This window comes from Megalobrama amblycephala, linkage group LG22, assembly GCF_018812025.1.
Source record: "Megalobrama amblycephala isolate DHTTF-2021 linkage group LG22, ASM1881202v1, whole genome shotgun sequence".
Taxonomy (NCBI): Eukaryota; Metazoa; Chordata; class Actinopteri; order Cypriniformes; family Xenocyprididae; genus Megalobrama; species Megalobrama amblycephala.
In genome coordinates this window covers 25,181,223-25,194,390 of record NC_063065.1, presented here as the reverse complement: position 1 = coordinate 25,194,390, position 13,168 = coordinate 25,181,223, and the positions used below count along the sequence as shown (strand labels likewise).

The window sequence follows — 13,168 nt, the reverse complement described above, 5'->3', positions numbered from 1 at the left end:
TCACATGTGACGTTCCCCAAAGTGGTAAACGCAGAGTCTCATTCCCTGTTCTCAGGGAACCACGGTTACATACGTAACCTGAGATGTTACGTGGACGTTCAATGAATGGACAAAAATAATGAGAGGTTAAAAATATCTTTTATCTCATTTGTGATGAACAAATGTCTTGTGTGTTTGGAACAACATAGGGGTGAGTAAGTGAGTAAGATGGCTAGACAAACGTCCGGCAATTTCGAAAGAAATTCCATAAGCAACTCACCCTCGGGTCATGCAAGGCTGTCAGCAAGCCTGGACTGGTAATCTGGCATACCGGGCAAATGCCCGGTGGGCCGACGCACTTGGGGGCGGGGCCGCGATATGATATGATTTTTTTTTTTTTTTTAATAAACATAAAATTGGCCAACGACCGGCCCATAAAGCAGGGACAGCGGCCCATTGGTTCATTTTCCATACTGACACTGGGCTGGCCCAATCACATCTCTCAACAGACTCCACCCCGTCCCCTGTGTTTCATGTGTCAGATGCAGTGGCTCAGAGCCAAAACATCTGTGGATTAGGAGGATGGAGAAACAAAAGCGCAAGTGCAAGGGGGGTGCGGAAAAGTTGCGGGCAAAAAAATAAAAAAAAATTAGAGGTTGATGCCTCAACATGCTAAAATTACTGACATGTTTAGTACGGTTACAATAGCTTCAGTTTACAGTACCTGACGACGTGCAAGAATATAGAAGAACATGGAGGAGACACCTGTCAGGCAGAGGAGCAGCAGGTGTTTGACAGTGAAGCCAATGAGGGACAGAGTAAGCAGGAGAGTATAATAGAAGCGGTAAGCAGGGTAGTTACATGATTAACAGGGAGGGAGGGAGCGAGGGACTATTAATGAATATTAGGCTATAAGACAACATAATCATCGTCGTTATTATAAAGTCAGACTGTCACCTACTGCACTGGTCACTCAGTCAGCTAAAGTCAAATAGCACAGCAAAAGCTATTTTGCACAGTTTTTTTGTAGCTAGCAGTGTGCCCTTGTAGCTATCAGAGTTCACTTATGCAGTAACGCCCCTTCTCATTAACTATAAAAACCTGAAATGATGCAATTTGATTTTTCAAAAAAAAAAAAATCAGGTTATTATTTTAATGTAATATTACTGATGATGTGTTTATTTCACAACGAGACTATGGGTGTCTTATAGCCGTTAGTCGTAATGATGGTCTACTATATCTCACTTTTCAGCTATAAAAAGTTATGTTTTGTAGCTCTTGTACCCTATTACTCTGGTATGAACACTTGGTTGTTTATGGCAAGTGAATAACATGTATATCATTTTATTAGGACGTTTTTTGCGAGTAATTTGGTAGTATAGTTTTCTTTTTTCATTGTTTTTAATGGGGAGTATCTAAACAATAAGAGGTAAATGTTTGACACTTAAAGAGGGGTTTGTGCTCTTTAAAACAAAGTATATTTGTAATTGTAAATTATGGTTTTTCTTCTGTCTGTTTCGTTGAAAAAAATGAAAAAAATATTTCTTTATAGAATTATCAGTATTCTACATCCATGTTCTAAGGGTTAACTAGCTTTTATAACATGGAGCACATTGTCCATCAAGATTATAATGCAAAGTTAAACACTTAAAATAAGATTTTTTTTCTGATCTTTGCTGTCCATTGGTGTGTAGGCCCTACTCCACTGCCACTTTTGATCACCAGGGAGTCAGTCAAGCGAGAGTGAGTACACTGGTCCACTTGCACTTACTACTCAGCTTTGTAGGGCTTTGGGGAATGGAACAGTAGGTATGCGTATTTACAGGGACTGCAAGGATGGTGTACTGGTGGGTGGTGTCCGACCGATTGTGGTGGGCCGGTCTGAGCAAAAATGCCAGGGCCATTTTTTTGTCCCAGTCCAGCCCTGGCTGTCAGTGACAGTATTTCCTATGGCCAACAGCCCAAGCTGAGCCTAAAAAAACACAAAGGACAGCATTATACTCAACACTTTCAAGGTCCAGAAAGGTACTAAAGACATCGTTAAGGTTGAACCACTGCAGTCACATGACTATTTTAATGTTATTGTAACAGTCACTGCCTGTCACAAGGTTTATTGTATTTATGGTTGCTATGCTCTTCCTGGACTCTAGGGGGAGATGGAGCGTACTCATTATGGTATATAACAGGAAACAGTAGAGTAAATGGTAGGGTCTGTTACCACCTGTTTGCCTAATCCTGTTTGAGAAACTGTTTGTTTCCTGCTCAAACAGGATTTTACTGTGATGTAGCTTTTGCTAGTCAACTATGGCTACCTCTACATGTTTACATACACACTGTGTTGCTGAAGCCACCCTTGGTTCATGTGGTGTGAAATGCTGAAATTGACCAGACATCCAAGCATAGGACAGCAAACGACCTCATCAACTTCTTCATCCTCCGTAACTATACTCAACAAAAGATAACATTGCTTTCCTTCAATACCTGAACTGTTTAAGTTCTCAAACAGCTGTCTTGGACAATTTGATTCCCTATATGCACATACACTTGCCTTTGATGAAATTGTTGAATTGTATATGTATGTATATTTTTGAGGACTTGTGGTATATTGGGTATTGTGAAATATTTAATATGAGAAATTGTTTGAACACACGCTAAATGAAACTGCACTCTTGTTTGTTTAAGACTTTATTTATTAATAGACCTTTCTTGCACAAAAGATGATTCCCCTTTAAACTCTTGTAGCTTGACCTGTGCAAAGTAACTGGGATGGTTATATTATGAAGAGACGAGAATACTTTTTGTGTGCAAAAAAACAACACAAAAATAATGACTTTATTCAACAATCTCTTCTCTTCCCTGTCATTATCCTCACGCATGTAATAACACAGTGAAAGCTTTCAGGCTTGTTTGACTTGATGCAGCGCCGCACAGACCGGTCGGCGGCTGACTTGAAGCAGTGCATGCCGGTAAGAAATTTTGAGACAGCGCCGACGTCATGTGACTGTGACGTATGGCTTCAAAGTACCACGAGAGCGATTCAAGATCAGCCGCCTGAGGCAGCCAGCGCAGTTTCTAAAGAGGAGCTGCATGAGCTCTGATGACGACACAGCTGTTTCACGATTGGCCGGATTCACCGCATGACAACGATCACGTGTGTTTCGTGTTTATTGTCACGCCTTCAGTTCCAGTAATGCTCAAAAATCTGTGTTTTTATAACAGTTAAAGCTCTTTTTATGTAGTCGCGATGTTACATTGTGTCATGTTTATCACAATAAAACTGATAAAAAACATAGACCCCACTACATTGGCATTTAAATAATATATGCTTATTTTGAACTTAAACAGACTTAAAAATAGACGCTGTAAGCAGTACATAAAGTTTTGAATGAAAATGTCTCTGAAACATCAGTGTATTAGTGAAATATTGCATTTATTTCACTTCAGCTGTGATAAAGTATGCAAACGCAGCACGAGCATCACTACAAGAAGCAGAACGTGTCCGACTTCACGTCTCCGTTGTCAGCTCCTGCCCGCCAGCACGCGGCTACTCTCGCCGATTGGTTGCATCCAGCCGCACACCTTTCGTCTTTACGTCCAAATGCCTGCTCAGTATTGGCTGAAGCTGATCACATGATCAGCACGACGCATGTGTATGATGCTGACGCTGGAACCGGCCAATAATGAGTCAGCATTCTGACGTAGAACCTGGAAGTGCTGGATGTAAACAACATATGAGAATGACACAGAAGAGAAGAGATTGTTGAATAAAGTCGTTATTTTTGTTTTGTTTTTGCTCACAAAAAGTATTCTTGTCGCTTCATAACATTAAGGTTGAAACACTGCAGTCACATGACTGTTTTAACAATGTCTTTAGTGCCTTTTGCTAATGTAACAGATGTTATATCAATTTATTAATTTCACTCAAAATCTCTCCCAGTATTTTTATATTGATTTTTGTTATTTGAGTTGTTTTCTATGCTTTTAAGTTCATTTTCTTCTGTGTTTGTAGTAATTGTAAAAATAATGGTACACGGCTCCTTTAAAAATTGAGTTCCGGTCGCTTTCCTATCAGTTCGCAGTAAACGCAGCTGAAGGAAGGTGAGTTCTACTTAAGCTCTGTCTATAAAGTTTGAAATTAGCTATTAAATGACAGGAAACAATCTATTTTTGTGTTAAAAATGGTTTTGGAACATGATGTATTTGTTTTGAGTGTTTAACCAAGATCTGTGGCTGAAATTGTCTGTTTTGACCAGCAGGTTGATGCTAAAAAGGCCACAGATTGTCTTTTGATTTTGTTTTGTTTTTTATTATCTCAGGTATGTTTTCCATCTACGTTTCTGTTCATATTATTGTCTTAAATTTATATAAAATGTTTTGTTGTGTGGAAAAATGTTAGTGTTAAATGTAAAGTTTGTTGATCAAATCATATGCAGTTCATCTGAAACTGTAATATAAACATCAGTTCGCAGTAAACGCAGCTGAAGGAAGCAGGTTGATGCTAAAAAGGCCACAGATTGTCTTTTGATTTTGTTTTTATTTTTATTATCTCAGAATAAAAACAAGTGGTCTGAGGGATCTATGTTGTCCGGTCTCATCTATAAACCACAACGCAGAGTGAAGGCGCAGGCCGGTCACAATGGTGCCGTGACTTTTCTCTGATGCAAGTCATCGTGGATCCTCTTTGATCAACATCAGCTTGGTCGCCGAGGTTTGCTGCATTCTGGAGCGTCCGAATTCTGCCTGTACCTGTGCTGAAGAAAAATAAAGGTTGGACATTAGACTGCACATAATTCAGAAAAAGACTGAAAGCTCATATTTTTAGAAAAAAAAAAAGAGGAAGAAGAAAGGTTTTGAAATTGTTATACCGTTTGTGTTTGATTATTTGGTTGTGCATTACTTTTAGCCTTGTGCACATGTGAACAGTTTTTTTTCTGTGGTCATTAACTGTTCTAATTTACCTTTGATTTGTAAATATTCAAGATGTCACAAAATAGTGATAAGACAAGTTACTCCCCTAGTGATGGGTTTGAATTGGGTTTTGCCAGGGGTCGTATCTTTGCTGAACTTGAACAGACATCACTAAGAAGGACAATTAATATTGGTTCTACTGAATCCTGTTCTACCCGTAACCCTGATAGAGTGCAAACTATTGAATCAAAAAAGTGTGAAGGTGCTGCTTCAGACAGTCGAGATTACAGTAATGCTGATTTAAGTAGTTTAATCACACAGCTTGCTCAACAAATAGGGCAGTCAATATCTGATCAGCTGAAAAAAGGCAGTGAAAAAAATGAGTGTCCTGATATTCAAACGCAGAGCGCAGGGACGAGCCAAGTTTTCACGGAGTCACCTTCTCTAAATTTGACTGGTATGAAGTTAGTGATGAAGCCTGATGTTAAAGCACCTCCATGTTTCAGAGGGGATGAATCTGACAAATTATCAGTACACGAATGGGAAGAACTCATGGATGTTTATTTGAGGAAGAAAGGCGTTCCTTTAGCTGAACAAGCTGACGAAATCATGTCGAACTTGATGGGGAGAGCTAAAGATGTAATCAAGATAGCATTACGCAGCAATCCATCACTGAATCCTAAAACAAACCCGAGGATTGTCACAGACATACTCAAACAGCACTTCAGTGAATTAACATATTCTTCTATGCCGCTTGCAGACTTTTATGGTACTTTACCTGTAGCAGGAGAGAATGCAATGGGATATTGGATTCGGCTTAATAAAGCTGTTGATGTCGCTGACGAGTGTTTGAGGAGACAGGGCAGAAGTATTGAAGATCCTACCCGTGAGGTGACGCAAATGTTTGTTAAACATTGCCCTGACCAATCTCTTTCTGCTATCTTAAAGTTCAAGTCTGCTGATAGGTGGACGGCGGCCGAAATACAAGAACGTCTTGATGAATATCAAGCTGAGAAAAGAGCACAAATGAAGGCACAGTCCAACCGTCCTTCCTTTGCGAAAACTGTGGCTGCTAATGCCCAAATGCCGAATTTGGATGATGGGACATCTGGGATTGAGCCGAAAGTGTCTGCAGGTCAAGGTGGGTTACCAGTTACACCATCAGTTCAGACAAGTGACAGCTGCACTCAGTCCCTTATCAGCCTTCTCGATCGTGTGCTGAAACAAAACATGCAAAGCCCTTCTGTACCTGTAAATTCTTTCAGACATGGGAATGTGAGCAGGAAGTTTTGCAAAGTTTGCAGAGGCATGGATCATTCTACAGTTGCACATTGTAGAAGAGACGGTTTATGCTTGTTTTGTTTTGAACATGGACACAGGAAAAGAGAGTGCCCTAAGTGGAACAGTCCTGACAGTCTGGAGGTGAACTATTCACCACAAGGAGCTTTAAACCATTAGACCCACATTTAGAGAGGGGATGTGTGGGTGAGAATCAAACCCTCATAAGTGATCTGGAACAGCAGTATGAGAATGCATGCCATACAGCATCTGATGGAACTTGTGTGATATACGCACAAAATATGCAGAATATAAAAGCTTTTGATGATCTTTTCTATACTTCTGTGGTTGTGAATGACCAGTTCCACATGAGAGGAATGCTTGACACTGGCTCCATGTCTTGTACCCTCAGTGAGACAGCTGAACAAAAGTTGTTGGCTGAAAATGTCGTTCTGGACAAACAATCGCTACCTGAGAATATCATTCTTGTTGGTGTTGGGGGTAAGACCGCACAGCCAAAATGTTTGTACGAAGTTACCATGAAAGTGTATGGTATCAGCTGTCGAGTTCCACTTCTCGTTGTTCCAGGACAACATGATGATTTAATTCTCGGCACCAACTTGATCAAGCACATCGTGAATCAAATGAAGAACACAGATGAGTATTGGGACTTCATATCGCAAAGGGCTACTCAGTTATCGCCGGACGGTGAACACTTTTTGGATGTGATGTCAAATCTCACACGCTGGCGACATGATGAGATACCTAGCAAAATTGGAACAGTGAAGCTCCAGCATGCTGTCACTCTTGCTGCAAGACAAGAACACTTAGTGTGGGGAAGACTACCCAGCAAAACTCCATTGTCCCTTGGGAGCACCATTCTCGTTGAACCAACTTCCTCCAAGACTATGCCAAGCAATATCATGGTAGCCCGTGTGATAACATCTATGCGGGGTGATAGGTGGATACCTATGAAAATAACCAATTTGTCTGACCAACCTGTCACGCTAAGGAAGAATCGGAAATTGGCAGATGTTTCACCTTGTCTGGCTGCAGAAGATTTCCCAGTCTTTCAGGGCACTGGAAAGATAAAGGAGGTTAGTTCAGAGATGCAAAGCTACTCCAAATTGCACTTTAAATTTGACACTGCAAGATGTTGGGTTAAGTGAAATTGACATTGATCTCTGCAAAGTCACTGATGCATCCAAAGAAAAACTTGTACAGTTATTAGTGAGTTACAATGATGTGTTTTCCAAACATCCCTTGGACTGTGGAGAAGCTAAGGCATTTGAACACCGTATCCGACTTACAGATGAGAGGCCTTTCCGTTTACCATATCGGAGGATCCCTCCTGCTCATTACCAGAAGTTGCGTCAGGTGTTAACCGAAATGGAGGAGCAGGGGATAATTAGAAAATCGGTCAGCGAATATGCATTGCCCTTGGTGCTTGTATGGAAAAAAGATGGGAGCCTACGCAGCTGTACGGATTTCAGGTGGCTTAATGCGAGAACACTCAAAGATGCTCACCACTCCCTCATCAGTCCGACTGCCTTGCTGCTTTAGGAGGTAACAATTACTTCAGCACCCTGGACTTAACCTCTGGATTCTATAATTTGCCCATGCATGAACAAGACAAAAATACACCGCTTTCATTACTCCCATGGGACTACATGAGTATAACCGCATGCCTCAAGGCCTGTGCAACAGTCCAGCTTCGTTCATGCGGATGATGCTGAGCATTTTTGGGGATATGAACTTCAGCAGTTTGCTCTGCTATTTAGATGATTTGCTTGTGTTTGCACCCACGGAGCAAGAGGCTTTGAGCAGGCTTGAAATGGTTTTTCAGCGGCTTCGGTTACAGTCCCAAAAAGTGTAATTTTTTGCGTGATTCAGTGAAGTTCTTGGGTCATATCATTTCTGGCCATGGTGTCTCTGTGGACTTCACGAAGGTGGATGTTATATCCAAAATGAACAAATTACAACTTATGGAGGAAGATGGCTTCACTCCATCAGTGCGAAGAATCAAGTCATTTTTAGGAATGATTTTCTACTATCAACACTTTATTCCTAATTGTTCTTCGATCGCCAAGCCTCTCTTTGCTCTAACTGCAGGTCAGAAGAGAAAAGGTAAAGGAAGAGTTAGGAAGCCTGTTGGCACATTCAGAAAGCTGAATCCAAGTGATTGGACAGAAGAATGCGATATTGCTTTCAATACACTCAAGGAGAAGTTGTTGAACTGTGCTGTGTTGGTACATCCTGATTTCTCTAGGCCTTTGATTCTTTCAATTGATGCATCTCTGGATGGGTTAGGGGCTGTGCTATCCCAAGTTCCAGTTGGGGAAGAAATAGCTCGGCCAATTGCATTTGCCAGCAAAACCCTGACCACGTCACAGAAGAAGTACCCTGCGCACAGGCTCGAGTTTTTGGCTTTGAAGTGGAGGGTGTGCGAAAAGTTCAGCCACTGGCTCAAGGGCACAGCTTCACAGTTTGGACTGACAACAATCCACTTACGCACATTATGACTAAGCCAAAACTCGATGCCTGTGAACAAAGGTGGGTTTCAAAATTGGCCCCTTATTCTTTTGACATCAAACATATTGCAGGAGTTAAGAACATTGTGGCTGACACCTTAAGCAGAGATCCATTTGCAAGATCAATTAGTCATAGGCTCATGAATGAGAGTTACAACCGCTTACTTACCAAAGCTGATGCTGTAGAAGAAGAAGGCATACAGGATGTGTTTCGTCTGAAGGTTGAGTGCCACAAGATAAGTGATCAGATTGGATGTCAATCAAGCTGTCACATGCAGTTATGTGATCCAGCAGCTGTTAAGACACTTTGCCAAGTCCAAGGTGATTGGGAAACAGCGGCAGTGACACGAGCAGTTCAGTTAGTGCAGTTAGTTCAGCAGGCTGCAGCCACTAGCCAAAATGAACAACCTCTGCTTATGTTCTCTCGTGACGAGTTGGAGAGAAGTCAAGAGCTCGACCTTACCATTTCCAAGGTACTCCCTTTCGTACTCCGTAAAAGACGCCCTTCTAGACGAGAGAGAGAAAAGCTCGACTACAAAGCGTGGGCTCTTGTCAAGCAATTGGATCACCTAAAAGTGTGTGGGATTCTGTACAGGGTAACTAAGGACCCAATAAGCAGACAGAAGAGACATCAGTATGTTCTGCCTCAGAGCATGGTAGAAAAAGCCCTACATGGTCTGCATGATCTTGCCGGTCACCAAGGACAGGCTAGAACAGTTCACTTGGCAAGACAGCGCTTCTTCTGGCCCAAGATGGAGCGTGAGATCAGAGAATACGTGAAGTGTTGCAAGAGGTGTATTCTGGCAAAAACACCTGAGCCAGCTGCTCGAGCTCCACTGGAAAGCATTCAAACTTCCGCACCTATGGAGTTGGTTTGTCTAGATTTTTGGAGTGCAGAGGTTAACAAACAGCATTCAGTGGATGTGTTGGTTCTGACGGACCATTTCACTAAACTTGCACATGCCTTTCCTTGCATCAACCAGACAGCTAAGCAAGTTGCTCGGAAGTTATGGGACCATGTGTTCTGCGTGTATGGTTTCCCTGAGCGGATCCACACGGATCAAGGTACAAATTTCGAAAGCGAGCTCATTGCTGAATTGTTAACACTTTCTGGGGTCTCCAAATCTCGCACGACTGCATATCATCCTATGGGCAATGGTATCACAGAGCGGTTCAACCGAACCCTAGGGAATATGCTTCGCTCCTTGCCTTTGAGATCTAAGGATAAGTGGCCGCAACAAATTCAGACTCTGACCTTCGCGTACAACTCCACAGTACATGAGACGACGGGTTACGCACCTTTCCAACTCATGTTTGGACGTGTCCCACGATTACCTGTGGATGTAATGTTCAAACAAGTATCGAAGGATCCAGTGATTGTTGATTACAGCAGCTATGTCGCAACTTTAATGTCTCATCTTCACGAAGCAGCTGAAATTGCTCAAAAACATGCTGTGCAGGAACAGAGGAAACAGACAAAGATTTATAACCGCAAGATCAAGGGAGTACATTTGAACAATGGAGATAGAGTGCTCATTGCAAATAAAGGAGAAAGAGGGAAATGAAAGTTGGCCGATAGATGGGAACCTACTGTTTACACCATTGTGGATAATGACCCTCAGACACACATATACAAAGTGAGAGATGACAAAGGACACATTAAAGTGGTACATCGAAATATGCTCTTAGACATCAGTTTCTTACCAGTGACTTGTCTTGAGGATGAAACATGTGGATCTTCAGTTGCCGATTGCACAAACGATTCTGACTGCGAGAGCCAATCAACAAAACTCCACTGATTCCTTGGAGGATGAAGATCCTGAAAACAGAAAACATTCATTAGTATTCAATGACAATGTCTCAAAGAGTTTGAAATCATTTGATGTACAAATGGAACAGGAAGAAGATGAGAGCGATAGCACTTACTGTGTTGATTCTGCTCCAGACAGTCAAAACCAGTTGCTCCCTGATAAAACACTGAGCGCAGGAACTTCTGATTGCGATAAAGTAATGGCAACAGTTGACTTTACCAATTTAGGTATCACTGACCCCGACTTGTCTGTGATGATGTGTCAGTGTCAGTTCCTGACCAAGCGCAAGGCATGGTTACAACACGAGCTGGTAGAGTAGTAAAAAAAGTAAACCGTTTGATTGAAACCATGGGCCAAAAACCATTTAAAATGGCTAAGTTGTCAGACAGGTTTCGGAAAAAGTCTCAGTCACTTTTGAGCCTATTCTAATCTTTATGATTGTGTAGGAAGATTACTTTCTATATATTTTTTTTTCTCTTCCTTCTTTATCTTTTTGAGAAATCTTTTTTCGTTAAGTGTAATATACAAAATGTGAATGAGGATTTGTTGAAGTGTGGTATGATGTACTTGGCAACATACTTTACTAAGAGGTTTTGAGGTCTGATCACCCTCAAATTTTCTGTATTTGTTAAGACAGATAGCTTTCATTGCTGTAACTGGAATTTTTGCATTGTGATTCTTTAGAAAACATCCTCTTTCTGTACATGCAGAATTTTGGTGAAATTAGGGGAGGTGAATATAACAGATGTTATATCAATTTATTAATTTCACTCAAAATCTCTCCCAGTATTTTTATATTGATTTTTGTTATTTAACTTGTTTTCTACGCTTATAAGTTCATTTTCTTCTGTGTTTGTAGTAATTGTAAAAATAATGGTACACGGCTCCTTTAAAAATTGAGTTCCGGTCGCTTTCCTATCAGTTCGCAGTAAACGCAGCTGAAGGAAGGTGAGTTCTACTCAAGCTCTGTCTATAAAGTTTGAAATTAGCTATTAAATGACAGGAAACAATCTATTTTTGTGTTAAAAATGGTTTTGGAACATGATGTATTTGTTTTGAGTGTTTAACCAAGATCTGTGGCTGAAATTGTCTGTTTTGACCAGCAGGTTGATGCTAAAAAGGCCACAGATTGTCTTTTGATTTTGTTTTTATTTTTATTATCTCAGAATAAAAACAAGTGGTCTGAGGGATCTATGTTGTCCGGTCTCATCTATAAACCACAACGCAGAGTGAAGGCGCAGGCCTACTGTCACACTGTCTATGTCACATATCGCTTGGATTTCATCAAAAATATCTTAATTTGTGTTCTGAAGATGAACGAAGGTCTTACGGGTGTGGAACGACACAAGGGTGATTAATTAATGACAGAAATTTCATTTTTGTGTGAACTAACCCTTTATTTTAATGGCTAGTTTACCCAAAAATGACAATCATCATTTACTTACCCTTGTTATTCAAAACATATTTAAGGAGATGTTAAGCAGAACGTTAGACATAGAAAGCCATGAATAAAGTGACAAAATATTCATTTTTAATAACCATCCCATTAATGTTGCTATATCATGTATTAAAGGACCTTACCAAGCATGATCAGCCTTGGAGTAGAAGGAATTGAAAGCCTGGATCTGTCGGAGTTGTTGTGACCTGCGCACACATACACACACACAATCAATCAATCAAACCCACGTTTTTCTAACTGTCAGTTATATCGATCATATAAATGAAAAAATACATCAGCTAAAAGAAACAATGATTCCTCCTTTTCTTTGAAGTGGGCCATCAACAGGACAGCTGCGAGGCCTGGGTCAACATACGAATCTCTTCATGAAGAGAAAGGGCCACCTTGCCTGAAGATCTGATATACTGGTTAAAGGGCTGGCATTAATGCTGTGACATTGTGCAATGAATGTAATTTTCATTCATTCTTGGACTTTTCTGCACTCGGCTGCATGAGGTCCTTCTTGGGAAAACCGACTAAGCATCTCCTTTCTCTTTATCTCTAAAGACTTAACGGTTTCTCCTTCAGGAAGTTCAGTAGGGTTCCAGTTCACACAACCATAGCTATAGTTTAGTGGATTTAGATGTTGAGGGTTGGCTATCATCCACTTAATCTCCTGTTCGTTTAGGTTTTCTAAGTCGAGCCATTGTATTGTTCCGGTTAAAATGTTCCACCCTTATCTTCAACTGACACAACAAAGAGTAGTATCCACATCCAATTAACTACCCCTCTTCTGTTTTGCCACTAAAACTGTATGGATACTTTTGGATGATTGACTGTGCAATTTCTGAACATTGCCGCTTCACACCTCTCTGATGGAATCCTAACCATTGTTGTTATCAGCCACACCCTGCTTCATTAGTAAATGCAACCTTTCTGTGCTAGTTGTACCTCTTCTGCTTATAAAGAATAATAATAAGAACACAACTGAGATTTAAGAAAAACATTTATTGAGATAAGTGATTTATAAGAATGATAATTCTTTAAGAAGAACAAAAACAGCTGCGATTTGAAGATAAAGAAAAAACCTAACTTGTCTGTGTGGAAAAATGGAAATAAGAGTGTTACAGTCACGCCTGTTCTGGACTCCGTTTCCCATGATCCTCCCTGTTCCACACCTGAACTCACTTCCCTCATCATCACTCCCGCTCTACCTGGATTCC

The 13,168-nt window shown here is 40.8% G+C and overlaps 1 long non-coding RNA gene across 1 annotated transcript; it reads left to right on the top strand.

Annotated features, from left to right (window-relative positions):
- Positions 1 to 11,420: 11,420 nt before the first annotated feature.
- LOC125257752 lies at positions 11,421 to 11,697 on the top strand. The gene is made up of 2 exons (XR_007182448.1): positions 11,421 to 11,455; positions 11,611 to 11,697. It is a non-coding gene; the product is annotated as an uncharacterized LOC125257752 (long non-coding RNA).
- The last annotated feature ends 1,471 nt before the right edge of the window (positions 11,698 to 13,168 follow it).